Raw genomic sequence first — 16,089 nt, forward strand, 5'->3', positions numbered from 1 at the left:
ACTGCATTTGGTGTGCAGGGGGAAACAGCAATCAGTGTTACGGTGAGTGCAAGATATGCAATACTTTTTATATTTCAATACGTGAAGGATTATTGTTTGTTTTTACTTTGTATTTCGGTTGTTTCACATCGCGTTTTCCACCTCTGGGGACACGTATCGGTGGTGGGGCTCGGGGGCTGAAGCCCCCCCAAAATCCTACAATTATTTCGTTGGAAATAGTATATAGTGGTAATTCATTTTACTTTCTCAACAGGATGAAACATCTTGTACAATAAGTTGTAATATACTGAGAAATTCATATTCAGGGCTTCTACCCCCCCACTTTTTCGCCTTTAAATGGCGGATGCTTCTAAGGAATGATAATATTCTGGCTACTGGTCTGTCTGGGGACGAGGATGCATGATGACCTTAAATTGGTGACATGCCAAAGGAAGGTTTCGGGTTCGAGTCCCAGGCTGAGGTCTGATTTTTTTGTGAATAAACCTTCAATGATTTTATCTCATCGTTATTTCTCATTGTTGCGATTAGCCTAAAGTGGAAATACAAATATTTTATTTCATGACGGAGAAGATAGCTTAGTACGCTACGTGGCCAGTGGTCGTGGGTTCGAAATCTGGATAAAGCATTAATGTGTGTGTGTTCTATAATCTGTTTCATCAGTTCACAACCCTATCGTTGTGATTTACCTAGAAGGAGAGATAATCGACATAAAATCTAAAATAGAATATTTTAGGAGGAATTTGTGTATCTAAATGATATTTTACTAACATCTCTTTGTAGTGTAACATAAGACTGACTATGTTCGTGTTATTCATCTGTGGGTTTTGGCCGCATACACACACATGTCCATTTTTGGTGAGGTATTGACTCAAATTTGCACACATGAACTTTCCATTCGTAATCACTTTGTCCATAACAAACGATAGTCTGTGGAACGCAACTAGGTCTTTATTTTTTTCCTCCAAATAAAAATCGTTTGTATAAAGCGCAGTGGCGTGCTAGGGAATTTTGAAAAGGGGCGAAGTAAAAGCTTTGTTTTTCTAGTAGTTGTCGCCTTGCCTTCTTTTCACGTATGTAATGTTCTTTATCTTCATCTGCTCATTGTAACATGTCGTGAAGGCTGGCACAATCTCAAACCAGCCTCTTTGGCTGAGTGGTTAGCACAGCGCGCTACGACGTCAGGGGTCCCGGGTTCGAATACCGGTGTTCTTTGTGAGTGTCACTTCATCAATTCCATCACATCGTTGCCCATCCCAGGGTGCGAAATCATTGATGACTGGTGGGGGGAAGATGATCTTAATCTACAACCCATATATAAGTGTGTGTGTGTGTGTGTGTGCGTGTGTGTGCGTGTACACACACACACATATATACATCCATAAATTATTATGATATGGATATTTATAATGTTATTAAATATAAAAGTCAATTAATTACTAAATATTTTTAAAAAAACATTATTATTGAATACACATAAAGTAATTAATTAGTTACTTTTGTGTAAAGTAGCAAATTAATTCCTTTACTAACTGGTTAAATATGTCAATAAATTACGAAATAGTTTTGTTATGTACAAGCTTTTGTTTAGTTTTTGTATTAATACAAAACTATTATAATTTATAATTCTGTTTGACTTGCATTCTTCTTTTATTGCACGCATATTGTTATTGGTGTAGACAGAGTAATAATCTCTTGAAAAAGAGAGAAAGCATTCTGCACTCACTATTATGTGTGTTTTCGATATGGTCCTTAGTAAAGTACATAAGAAGTAAATACTATTTGCTTATATTTTGTTGTTACAAGAAAAACTCTCCCCCCGAAATTTTTTTTGGGGGGTTGAGGTCAAGATTGTTGGTGGAGGGTAAATCCCCCCGTCCCCCCAAGATTTCGCACCCTGGCCCATCCTTATCTTCACGATTAGCCACAAGTGGCAGAGAAGCGCAGTAACATAAACCAAATTAATAATTTATTCGAGGCTGGGTGAAACATGGGAAAATGTCTACCTGAAAACACCCACCCTGCCACTCAAACCCGAAACTCCCGCATGGCAGTCTGACCAACACTCTACCGACTGGACCACCTCGCCTGATTAAACCAAAGTTGAATGAAAGGTTGGAGTTTAATAAAACTTTAAAAAGAAACGTGGAAATTCCTAATTGATCAGACATTTTATAGTTTTTAAAAATTAAATTATGACCTGTACGCTGTCCCCACGTAGTAGGGTAATATGGCAGTTCGTTTCTTCATATTTGCAAAGGATGCAATTCATATGCGTAACTTGGGGCCTACATTTGGGAGGGAGGCAGAATAAAAAGTTTACAAGCCTCCAAAAAATATAAACCAGGACCTGTTTGATAAATAACTGTCACATTTGTAAAATCATAAAATGTACCCGTTACTATGCTCCTCAGGGTCCAGGAGGTTAACAAAAGTACTATTATCTCGTACATTTTCATGAACCTGATTTTGGGGGGGGGGGGGGCAAGTGTCCTCTTGCCCCCACCAAGTTACGCTTATGATTGAATTCAACTGACATTATTAGAGTCCTTGTAAGCAGTATTTTCTATATAATTTTTTTGCAATGGATCTTTTATGGTGAATTTTAAAAAATCGGGCTTACAAAGCTCCAAAATTAGTGTATCAACGTATTCTCTGTATGAATGGGATCCACTAGTATTGCTCGCAAATTGTCCATGACTACTTTCATTAATTTTTCCTCTTGTATCCTGTGTGTTTTTAAGCGATGATTTTTTATGTATGCTGGTGCAGAAGTTGTTAACAGTTTGTTTTGAGTTTTCTTTTAATTCTTGAAGCTCTTGTTGGGTCAAATAAAGTACACAAGCATAGTGATGGGCAATTTGGACGGTAATACTCATGGATCTCACTGTACAACTAAATTATTCGACCGCTGTACGACCTTGAATCCTTGACCCTGTGAAAACCATTCCAGATTTTTCTATTGCTGGACATGCGCACACAAATCTCGGCAATCTCAGAATTCCAAGAAACAGCACGCTGGAAGAGATAAGGCCAGACCACGATGCCATAGTTGCTAGGGCCGCGACCGAATCGGCAGCAGATGTCACCTAGAGCACCGTTCCATCCGGGGATTCAGCCAACCTCCGTTGTCCGAATTCGCGGCAAACGTGCAGTCGGAGGGAAGAGCAGAGAGGCGCGACAGATGCACGCTTGAACTCGCTGTGACGCTGCGCTTGGCAGCCATATTCTAACTTTCACTTTGTACAGGCAACATAGATATACTGATTAGAGGATGTAAAACTCAGTTATACTTTAACATTTTATCAATAATACTAAATGTAGAAAAATTGTAAATGATGAAATAGCGTGTTACATTTTTAATATGAGTAGTAAATAGGTGGAAATCATTGTCATGTTTGTTTGGCGTCTGCCTTCTGCTTCCGTGCGATGCGCCTGCGCCCCAGAACGCGATGGGTGAAGTTCGGGCTGACACCTAGCGGGAAAAGTGACAACCGTACTACAAGGGGACATGTAGATTCGGACGACTTGGACGTGACTTCGACGGCACGCGAGAGCAACGGGAGAGAACGGGACGGAGCGCTTGCCAATCCGGACACGGCCTAGGTTTAGCTAGAAGGTACTACTGTTGGATTTACAATTCTGGTTGGCGACAAGCTACTCTGCCTACTTTATGCGCTCATTAGCAACTTGAATGGAGAAACACACCTGTCAAGATGATATGTTCCTTATCGTCCGCGAAGACCAGGGTGCGAAATCCTGGGGGGATTCTCCCCACCAAAAATTTCCCGGAGGGGAGAGTTTGTGTTATGACAACAAAATATAGTTTTGATTTCTTATGTACTTCACTAAGGAAAATATCGAAAACACAGAAAATGGTGTTGTTGTGAGTGTCGAATGCTTTCTCTCTCTCTCTCTCTCTCTTTCTCCAGATATCATTAACATACCTATACCAATAACAATAAGCACAGAAGAAAAGTACAACAAGAATAAATTATAATTAATTTCTTATAAAAGAGCAAAATCTAAACAAAAACTTACAAATAATTTAAAAATTCAATATGCTGACCAAGGCAGTAATTTTATTTTATTATAAAACCTAAACGTAACGTTTCAACCTTATAGCAAGGTCTTCTTCAGACTCTGCACCAAGTACAAATGTAACAAGGTACAAAAAAAGGACGATTTATATACACAAACATTCTCCCCTCCAGACTATTAGAAAGTTGTTCTGGAACATTCTAGCAGGTGACTTTCCCTTGTCAACTGTACTTTCACCTAAAAGGCTAAACATATTAACTTCCATATAGAATGTGGTTGGACTCTTTATCTCACGCTATTTTTCCTTCATTCTTCTTCCTTCTTCTCTCCTCTTTCTCTCTTGTCCTTTCCACTCTTTCTAACACCTTCTTCCATTCTTTGTTTAACTTCAGTCCCCCATTCCAATTCACTGTGTCGTCTTCACCTTTCTTCTCTATTTCCTTGGCCACCTTCCATTTTCTCACTAGTATTCTCTTCTCCCTTCCTATCTGCTTAGCCTTATCCCACTCTATGTCATGTCCTGTTTCTCTCGTGTGTTTACATATTGCATTTCTCTCTCTCTTAAGTCGTACATCATCCCTATGTTGTTTCAACCTGTCTTTCAGCCTCTTTTTCGTTTCTCCTATGTTTCTCCGCTTTCCTAAGCACTTTGCATATATTTTCTGTGGTCTTCCCCATACTCCTTATTCCAAACCTCCTCTCTTTTTATTTCTCTTCCAATTCTCCCCAGTCACTTTTCTTCCTTCTGTTTATGTCCAGTCTATCCTCCTTCTCATAGCCATTCTTTTCCAGCTGTTTCCATAGGCTATTTATTTTGCCTTCTTTTTCATATTCTTTCGTGCATATTTTCTTGATCCTGTCCTCCATATTCTTTATAAAATTTCTTTTTGTAATCTCACTTACATCATTTCTTTTGTGGCAGAATACCCCTGCTGCACACTTCTTCTGATGCCAAGCGGTTTCAATTTCTTGTCCTCTCTTCCTTTTCATCAATATATCTAGGTAGCTTAACTTTTCTTCTTCTTCTATTTCAAGTTCCAATAATATCCCTCTTTCTTTGGCAAATATGTCGAGCTGCCTCTTCGTTCCCTTCCATATGCCAAAACAATCGTCCACATATCTGCAAAACAGAATTATTTTGTCACCTCCTTTTTCTGTACTTTCTTTTCCCATTCATTCATAACCAATTCAACCAATGCTGGGCTTAGGCTAGAACCTATATTCAGTCCTTCACTCATTAACATTATAATGTTAATGAGTGGCGCTGATCACCTTCGAAAGTGGCTGAGACCGAGGATGTATGGGACCTTGCCCCCACATCCCCCTAATGGCACGGTGCAGTGTGAACGGGAAATTTACCATACTTAAAGTGCTCGCCGCAACTCAAAGACTCTTTCCAGTTCTTGAGAATTACATAAGATACAATAAAAATATAAAATGATAACCTTGAATATGGAAGACAATGCGTTGTCTTTTAATCCACTAATTGCGGCAATAAATTACACTAGAGGAATCAAGAAAAGAGGATTCAGCATCTATAAAATTGTTCACTGTGAAACAACGAAAGGGTAAAGCTAGAGCAATCAGAAAAGCTGTAAGATCAAGTTTACAATGAAACGAACTTTACACTTTCGGATTTTTTGTTATTATGCTTTAACTTGCAGGATAAGTACAGGGGGGACCCTATTCAATTGAGCTGTCACAAGCTATGGTTTCCATTAAAAAGTTTGAAGTTGAATTCAAGATGGCGGCCAACATCGTCAAATGCCCTGTAACATTTCTCCCCCATCCCTATTACAAACCTACAGTGTTAGTTTTGCGGAACAGATGCCATTCAACTTTTATTCGGGTGTCTCCATACTTTTGGACCACCCTGCAAATTGTCAGACTATTATAGTGACTACTGAATACTTGAAAATGAAATTTTTGTAATAAGTGCATGTTTTGTTGTTTTGCATACAAAGTCTATTTGGAGGGGGCGTCAAGGCCATTGCCGGATCTACAAACCGCAAAACCCCGCAGTGGGGGGGGGGGGACAAATAAGCCTTTAGGGGGACCTTAGTCATTAGCCCAGTCAATGAAGGACAAAAAAGGCCAATGTCGGGAATAATTCCGTTGTTAGAACACTACTAGTAGTGCAAAATCCCAAAAGTCCCCGCCCCTCCTCGCGGTGCTTCCCCCCCAGCGCCCCCCAAACATCAATTTCGCAGACTGTCAGTTATTGACCTATATCTCCGTAACCAATGGTCGTAAGCAGGTAATCATTTCGTAGTCTTAATCCTCATTAGATAGGCTACAAAAACGATTCTGTTTAATTTTTCGATAATGTTGGTGGTTTTGCCGTAATTTAAACAAGAATCTTCAAAAAGTGAATTTTTTCTAGCACTTGCTTAAGTTTTTGCCTCGTAACTTTTGAACAAATTAAATGACAAAAACTAGCTTCGAATAAAAGTTATAGCCTAATTTATAAGCTTTAAAACCATATCAGTTTTAATGTATGTTAATGAAAGATGCGGCATAAAATGTGTCTCCAAATGGAGGACAGCGCCAAAAAAGTGTGTCTTTATCACAGTCCGGAATCATTGATTTTTCGATAAAAGCATGAGACTTGGTAGAATCAATTGTTATACCACTTAAGACATGTTCAGTCGATTAACCAATCGCCATCTGCATGCTGATGGCCGCCATCTTGAAAAGAGTCCGCCATATTGGATATTTTTGATATATCTCGGGAACGGTGCCACCGGTCAACTTCAGGATTTTTCAGAAATGCTCCAAATAGTGTAAACTTATATCAATAAATCTATTTTTGAAAAAAAAGAGTGGTTTTGTAGAAAAACTCACTATAATACTTTTGTGAATAACTGCGAGTTAAAAGTCTTAATAATTCTTAAACCACACAATAGTGTTGTATATTTGGTAACGTTACGAAATGTTTGTTACATGACTTTAGATGAACTAAGGCCTTAAAATACTATTTTTTGTGTATTTATAATTTCACCTCTAATAACATTTTTAAGAGAAATACAAGATATATATAACCCAATTTGATTTCTGAAAATATGAATGAAAGAAAAACTCATTTTTATTGTAATTGATGATACGAAAATAATGAAATTATTTAGAAAATGTTTCGTTATGAATATTTCATAAGTTCGTTTCCCTTCTTTGGCCAGATTTCAAAATCGTATCCTTCACATTCGCACAATGTAGTGGAGGCAAGATTTTCCATTCAACACTGTTTACTTGCATGTATTTTATGATTTCTCTCTAGTTATCACCAGCAAATACTTACATACATTGTCACTGACAATTTGTCAGCCATTGATATATCCAAGGACCTCTGTCGCTCTTTACTCCTCCATCAGAAATCAGCAGAGCTGGGTTGACAACAAAGATACCAACCCTATGGCTATAAGTGCTGGAGGTTCTTTCATGATACAGAAATTTTATTATTCTAACATCCTCATGTTAACAAAAGTGGATCACAATATCCCATTCTAACCATGTCAAAACGAGTAAAAACGATTGGGATATTTTCCAATAACTACACATTTCCGGATGGCCTTAAGCTCAAAACAGATTCCTCTTCATAAACTCTAATCGTCTCACATAATATCTATGAAACAAAGTTAAAATTAATAACAAAAAAAAAAAACCAGTAACTTTGCCTGTAGTATTGTATGGATGTGAAACTTGGTCCATTGCATTAAAAGAAGAACATAAATGAAGAGTATTTGAACATCAAATCCTTAGAATTAGAAAAATATTTGGACCTAAAAGGGATGAGGAGACAGGTGAGTGGAGATGGTTACATAATTTAGAATTGTATAATTTGTATTCATGTCCAGATACGTATTATTAGAGTAATTAAATCAAGAAGACTTAGGTGGGCAGTTAATGTGGCACGAATTGGAGAGGAAAGAAGAGTTTACAGGATTCTTGTTGGGAAACCTTGTGGTAAGAGACCTGTAGGAAGGCCAAGATGAAGATGGAGGGATAACGTTGAGATGGACCTAAAGGAAATCAGTCAGGATGGAAAAGATTGGATTGATTTTGCCCAGGATAGGGACAGATGGAAGGCTTGTGTTGCTGCACACATAAACCTTCGGGTTTAGAAATGCTAGAATGTGATAAATTAAGAACTTGCAAGTAAAGAAACCACCTGTTGCTGACATGTTATGAACTAGATGAGTTGATAGCAATGAGTGGATACCCAAACTTCAACCCATTCACGTGATGTAACAGCACAGCTGTTTTTGTTTCTTAATGACTAAATAAGTCGTAGAGTCCAGCGCAGATAATTCTGCCGTGCAATGCGCGACAGAACTAAAGAAGCAGTGTTGCTAATGGAGCAGATAGAAAAATCGCTGCGGTGCGCCGATGCACAGCTGTTACGTACAACAATAAAATTAGAGAATTCAGGTCTATCTAACGTTGAGTTTTAAACGTCATGCATTATACCAGGACTAGGATTAATATGTACTAACAAGTGACTATGTATGTAGCTACATACATATGGACTAAAAATTCGCAAAATATGAACTAACACATAAGTAAAATTACCAAAAATGCTGCAAAGAAGACTTCTTCATACGATTCCTTATTTGAGTGATTTCAAACAAAATAAAAAAATATATATATTATTTTTCATTGCATTAATGCACTGGTGGCGTTCTAACTTTTCACTCCCAAAACCCGTATACACTGGTATGGAACTGCAACGGCAGATAATAACATGCCAACGTGTTAAACCGCTACAATTGCACCATAACACTCCTCCTGAAGCAGTATTATTATTTCCTCTCTGAGATCGGCGACAGTCGGTTGCCTTTGTTGTACATTTACAAAGGATGCCGGCTTCCACAACAATAACAAGTACATATACTGCCACTAGACGATAAGCTGCGCGGCTTTTTCTTTTGTTATGAACCAGGGCCGGCGCTAGTCATTTTGCCTCCCTGGGAGGTGGCGGCAGATGCCGCTCTATTTCGACCCCCCCCCCCGGTCATTACGCAGCAACGGAAAATTGAAAATCAATATATTCCTAACTAAAACATCAAAATATAAAATAAATAATGAGACTTCTTATGCTATTACAATACTATTCAGCGCAAAAGAATATTTCGCTCGATCACAGTTTTCAATAGGCTTATTTTTTTCTTCTCTTCAAATTTTGCCGCTCTGGGCGATGGGACGGTTCGCCCTCCCCTTCCGCCGGCCCTGCTATGAACTTGGTCACCCATCAAAGCATGGCAATTTTAACACAGAAAACAATATGTATCGCATTAAGCAGCAAAAATGACAGCCTCCTCTATGCAATTTCTACAAGAACACGTGCCGGAGCCAGAGTTGAAATGATGTTGGAGCCACATAATTTATTTATTTTGAATAATTCCAAAATTATGAAATATGAACAATTTGTTGCTGCTGTTCGCTGCTCTCTTGCCAAAATGCTTTATTGGGATGCTAACACCATGACTGGCTTCCTCCTTCATGAACTCGTGCACGTTGCTTAGAATTTCCCGAGCTTGGCTATGCAAGGTTTTTGATTTCAACTTCGACAGAACTGGAGGCATTATGGAATTTAACGTTCATTAGCAAACACACACTTTTACATAAACACACGCAATACACGCACACAACGTCAAACCGGTCAAATACTTAGTATAAAATAAAAATATGGTGCTTCCAATCCAACAAAACTCACCGCCACTTTACCTGCTTTCCCCTTCCGTGACAGAAATAGTGCTTCATTATTACAGTTGGCAACACTAGTTACTAGCTAGCCAATGAACATGCACTGCATAAAAGAAGCAACGACTACGCCGTGCTATATTGCCACATTGCCGTCCCTGCTGACCGGTGGGAACCGCGAGCTGGAGCGCTGTTCAATTGTTTTCAATGAAGTTTGCGCGAGTGTGTCCAGGAATGGAATGACAATATGGCAACAATAGCGAAGGTTTTCGAGCAGGGTAGAACACGTGATGCTAAGAGAGAGGGAGACGAAACGAAAATACGTTTCTACGCAACGGCAAATTTACGTGTGTGGCACTCTAATGATGTGACATGGGTTTGACGTCACTCAGAAAACCGTTTATCTTCTGAAAACACTACATTTCTAACTTTTGCATATTGATATTGAATATACGTACCGTACATATACATGCATTCAAAATATCGATGGTTCCCGGCTAGCCACAACTATATGAAGACGATAAGAGAGTCATCATGTCCGGAGACTCCACCTTGAAATGACTGCCTTAAAATGCATGGTGGTGTTCTTACTGGAGGAGTCTAGATATAAACTCTGGAGCAAACCAAAATGCCTTCTTATTTGGTACAAGGGATTCATTTAGTAAAGCTTGACACGTGAGGAAAACATCACATGCCCATCAGACTGCAACGTATGTACCTACTCTACAAACTGCATAAGGATGTATACCTTGTCAATTGTAACACAGAACCTGACTCAAGATATCTCAATGCATGCAAGGAACTAAAAAGCCCAAAACTCTCAGTGTAACAACTTAAATTGAGAGAGAACTTCACATTGTTCACCTGGGAAAGAGCCTTCATGAAATAAACTTCTTTTATACATCAAAACTTTTGTGCAATCTGCGGTGGGTTTTTCACGCTCAAGACCATTACAACCAAGCACAGAATAGTATACTCTGTCCTGATAATCTTTGGAGCCAGCGAACGAAAGTAAGTCTCTGCCCAAGAGAGGCTCGAATAATGAAATTTTGCAGGAAACTGGATTGCGTGGACGGGTAAAGAGACTGCAGTTACCAGCTGTTTGCATCAGCGTGTGCTTTGCTCGCTTTCTCCCCTTCTTTTCCGTTATGCGCGGGATTGCTCCAGAGATTCCCAGGATAGAGTATAGATGTTTGTTGCTGAATGGGAAATCTTGCCTGTATTATGTTATCCAAATGTGAAGGATTTGAATTTAAAACCTGATCAAAAAGGAACCGATGTAGCCTAATGAGAAATTCAGTACAAAATATTTTGTAAAACGAATGTCAGTATTTTCGTATCATCAATTACAATGAACGCTTCTTCTTTCAAATAAAAAAAAACAATTTAAAAGAATTTCAATTACTTCTACTTTCAGAAATCAAATTTGGTTGTTCATAAATTGAATTTCTCTAAAAAAATATATTTAAGGTAAAATTGTAAATACAGAAAATAGTATTTTAAGGGTTCAATTAATTTAAAGTGTCCTAACAAACATTTCGTGACGTTACCAAATATACAAAACCATTGTATGGTTTGAGAATTATTAAGACTTTTAACTCGGAGTTATTCACAAAAGTATTCTAGTGAGTTTTTCAACAAAACCACTCTTTTTATTTTTCAAAAATAGATTTATTGATATATTATGAAAGTTTACACTATTTGGAGAATTTCTGAAAAATCCTGAAGTTGACAGGTGCCATCGTTCCTGAGATATATCAAATCAAAAATATCCAATATGGCGGTCTCTTTTCAAGATGGCGGCCATCAGCACGCAGATGGCGATTGGCTAATCGACTGAACGTGTCTTATGTGGTATAACAATTGATTCTACCAAGTGTCATGCTTTTATCGTAAAGTCAATGATTCCGGACTTAACCGCCGGACTGTGATAAAGACACACTTTTTTGGCGCTGTCCTCCATTTGGAGACACATTTTATGCCGCATCTTTCATTAAAATATATTAAAACTGATATCGTTTTAAAGCTTATAAATTAGGCTACAACTTTTATTCGAAGCAATTTTTTGTCATTTAATTTGTTCAAAAGGTACGAGGCAAAAACTTCCGAAAGTGCTAGAAAAAATTCACTTTTTGAAGATTATTGTTTAAATTACGGCAAAACCACCAACATTATCGAAAAATTAAACAGAATCGTTTTTGTAGCCCATCTAATGAGGATTAAGACTAAAAAAATGATTACCTGCCTACGACCATTGGTTACGGAGATATAGGTCAATAACTGACAGTCTGCGAAATTGATGTTTGGGGGGGAAGCACCGCGAGGAGGGGCGGGGACTTTTGGGATTTTGCACTAGTAGTAGCGTTCTAACAACTGACCAAAATTCAGCTTTTACGGAATTAGTTCCGACATGAAACCTTTATTGACTGGGCTACATTGACAGTACATGGTTCGTATATGCGCATGTAAAAAATAAACGTAGTTACTCAGGGGTACAGAAACTAATACAATATATACAGGTAAAGGTAAAGTTCCTTTGCGTATAGCACTGTCCCATGAAGGAACATTTAAGGTATGTGGGGTATAGGGTCCCACATATTTTCGATGTCGGCCATCTTGGAGGTGATGTGATCAGCACCACACTGCGGCCCGTTTTACCACCCAGGGTAGGTCCCAGGTACCCATTTACGAGGCTGGGTACGACTCAGAGCTGCGCGAAATGACTGGGAAAATTCCTGATCAAAATCACGTGCACCAGGATTGGAACCCAGGTCTCCCGCCTGCTAGCCAGATGCTCTACCAACTGAGCTGCCGCGGCTCTGCCCTAATGAAAGCAAATTAGCAGCACTGAAAATGTACGTATTATGATGTTAGACGCATTAATTTCCCAGGAGGGGCACAGCGCCTCCTTGTCCCCTCTCCGGGCGTCCATGTAGCAACTTCAATAAATAATGATGATCCTATATTGTGAGTGTTGTTTTACAAGAGTGAAATATTACTAAATTGAACTCTGCAGGATCTCATGATTCATTCTTGCCGGAAAAGGACTTTGAAATGCGAGAGTCTCTCTTTGGGAAACAATTGTGAATACATCGTGTCTCATTTACAATCGACCTTCGGTTAAGAGTGAGGCATATGTCGCCCTGGCACATGTTTTGTAAACAATTTACGAGTTGTGTGACAAAGAGAGCCAAGGTCATGTAGCCGTACTTAAGTCCAGTCAACGATGTTTGTCTGTGTGTGTCTAGGTCGGGAGCAGAAGTTGAGGTTCCAAGCCTGTGTTCTCACCTGACTAGCATACAATCAGGGGCAGTGGCGTACGTAGGATTTTTTTTCGGGAGGGCCATGAATTGTATAGATGGATGCTTTCAGAGGCCCATGGGGACATAGCACAATTTGTGTTATTACTATTATTAAAAATATTATTATAAATGTTATTGTTATATATTTGCGTATTGAAATCAGTGAATAAAAGATTAAAAATAGCGAGTATGGTGTGCATTAATATCATGATACATGGAAGGGAAAATTTGAGATTTTTTTATCTTATAAGAACCCAACGTTTTTCAAAAGTTGGCGCCCCCGGCTACTTTCTAGTGGGCGGCATACACAAAAACATATTTCGTATATTTAGAACGTTCCACTCTCAAAAAATGCAATCAGTTGGGGTCCATTTGCCAATCTGTTTTTTCCACAGTTTTCAGTGCTTTTATTTAAAAAAGTTGATTTGTCAAAATTTCGGAGCGGGCTGTAGCCCCTTCAGCCCTCCCTCTGCGTACGCCAGGTAGCTGCTGTCTTCAGTTTTCGCTGAATATCAGTGCCCCCTTTTTATGTGTTAACTTTATTTATTTGCCTTGATTTACAATATCAAGCTATGCCAATTTACAGTTTAAGGTTTGGTTTCAGATGGTTACCAAACAAATTCAGGAAATCCGAGCACACATGGTTTAGTGGTAAACATGTGGCATACATGCTTATGAGGCGTGTTGTACGATATACATAGCTATTATATACGTCCGTGCAAAATTATTGAAAGCGGGTTAATTTATTATAAAATACAGAATGTTGCAAAGTTAGTAAGTTCACATTAAATGAACAATGCATAAAAGGCAAGGTATAAGGTGTTGCGCGAGAATGAAATAGTTAAATGTGTGCAAAACATTAAGTTTGGACACTTGTTATTGACTCCTTTTGTATTGCTTTTAAGGTACTAATCCCTGGTAATGGATTCAGAGGGTGGGGATCCCCTTCGGAAATAGAGAAGTCCTTCTTCCTTTAATTTCATAAGCTTGTAAACGCACATTCATTTTTGTCTCCCTTTCAAATCGAGTTTATATAACTCCATCAAACGTGTAACACGTAGCTGTTTGCCCCAACACAGGTTGAATAGCCAACAGTTATGTATGATTTCAAAGGCATGCGCATGTGGCTGCATACTTACGTAAGTCTGCTACGAGGTTTTTGTCTTGGCAAAACAGAATAATGATAAACTATTTGGGGTTTGTAGTGTGTACTGCGCAGACACCGTTTCCGTGCTACAAGAGTTGTTTCATTTTTTTTTTCTGTGTGGTAGGCCAAACAACAGTAACTACCCAGGCACGTATCCAGGAATTCCTTTCGGGGGGGGGGGGGGTGGCTGAACATCATCTCTTTATATATATATTTATGGCCTGTGGTGGCGATTGGGTTCCAAAACGGAAGGGGGTGCAAGGAAAGTTTATTTTATCTTGGTGGACAAGGCCTAGGATTAAGAGGCAAAAAATGTGAAGCAACTATCCCCTAAATCGTTGCCACTGTTTAAGGCTGCCATTTTAATCAGAACGTTTTTTACCACACGACTCCCCTGTTTCCATGCATTAACATCGTGTGCCAGAACCATCTGTGTGTGTGTGTTTGTCCATTTCTTCTCATCAGGCATCAACACATCTATGGTGTCTGGGTGTTTTTATGAAGCCGTTACACATGCACGGGATGGACAATTCACTCGACAACGAAAGATTCAAACTGTGGGCTGCGAGGTGGACGCAGACAGTTCTCGAATATTTATCTGATTCGAGCCTGAACACCACTACTGTGTCTTGTCCTCCCATGTTTGCAGCTCTTATAAAAGCCGAAACCCACTAAATTGTTCATATTCAGGCCTCCCAACGCATCTAATGTTTCGTCTCCCAATATGATCAAATGTTACTTATTTATTTCTAGTGACGTGCCCAAGGGAAGATTTGATCCAGAATTCCTTAAAAAAGGAACGTCAAAGACAGGAAAATATGGTAAAATGAGGACTAACTACCAAAAATAGTATTCGTAACCCGTTTCCCTACCGATAATCCTGGGCACGCCATTCTTTATCTCGGACACATTTTTTTAAAAACCAACTCACCAGAAGTTCTTATCATTTCGTATTCGAGACTTAGGTAAAATGCATTCTTCCTGCAGGTTTGGATATTATCCTTTAGGGTGCTTTCGCCTGCCTCCGCACCTAAACTTAACAAAGCCCTAATTTTCCATCCTTGTGACTTGGATCTTCAAGACTTAAGTAGATTTGAGACCGAAGTGATCCGCGATACATGACGTATGGAATGAGCCAATCAACAAAAACGTTTCACACCGTAGCGACACAAAAGGACTCACAAACCAACGTTCGACTTGTGAAATCCTCAGGCAACGCAGTGTAAAATCTCCCTTAGTAGGCCATGAGAGGCAGCTCGTGTTGACCACCGAAGAAAAATGCGTCTCCTGAACCGGTGGGAATGCTCCTCAGTTTCCTTCTGTCTCCTTTATTTTCTGTGCTTGTTAATAAAACAGGTAACATCTTACAATTTGACATACACAGAACATGTACTATGTAGCCTATACATTTTAGCGCAAACTCAGTCGAAGTCAATGCTGGCTCGGTGGCTCAGTTGGTAGAGCAATGGCATGGTATGCCAGAGCCCTGATTCGGTTCCTGGTAGAGCCTGCAATTTCCGTTAAAATAACTACATATGCCATGAAATTCTCGGACTGCATACATGAAATTTTGTTCGGGCACAACTAAATTATCACTCAAAACTTTGATTTTCAGTTGATCTGTGAAGCTTATTTCTGTTTTAATAAACCGCTGAAATATTCACTTTTTCGGCCCTCGACCTGAACTAGCTGCAGTACACTGAGGCTCCGGAAGTTCCGCTGTCGTCAATGTCTTCAGCTTTGAACCCGAACTAGTAGACTTCGTTACTTTACGATATTCAGTGTTTTTTTATTTTCGAATCACTAGATCTTACAAAGCAGACAATGGACACTTCACAGATCACTAATCGACTGTATGAATTGCCATACTCTGAAAATTCTGAAGTCTCATTAACCGATTCTGTT

The 16,089-nt window shown here is 39.1% G+C and overlaps 1 protein-coding gene across 1 annotated transcript in view; it reads left to right on the top strand.

Moving 5' to 3' along the window:
* Positions 1-16,089, top strand: part of LOC145981355 (putative sodium-dependent multivitamin transporter) — a 133,250-nt gene continuing 117,161 nt past the window's right edge. The window contains exon 1 of the mRNA XM_083114584.1: positions 1-42. The gene's annotated coding sequence lies outside the window, so the exon portion shown is untranslated. The remainder of the gene's footprint in view (positions 43-16,089) is intronic.

Source organism: Lepisma saccharinum, chromosome 29, assembly GCF_977018435.1.
Source record: "Lepisma saccharinum chromosome 29, izLepSacc3.1, whole genome shotgun sequence".
NCBI classification, from domain to species: Eukaryota; Metazoa; Arthropoda; class Insecta; order Zygentoma; family Lepismatidae; genus Lepisma; species Lepisma saccharinum.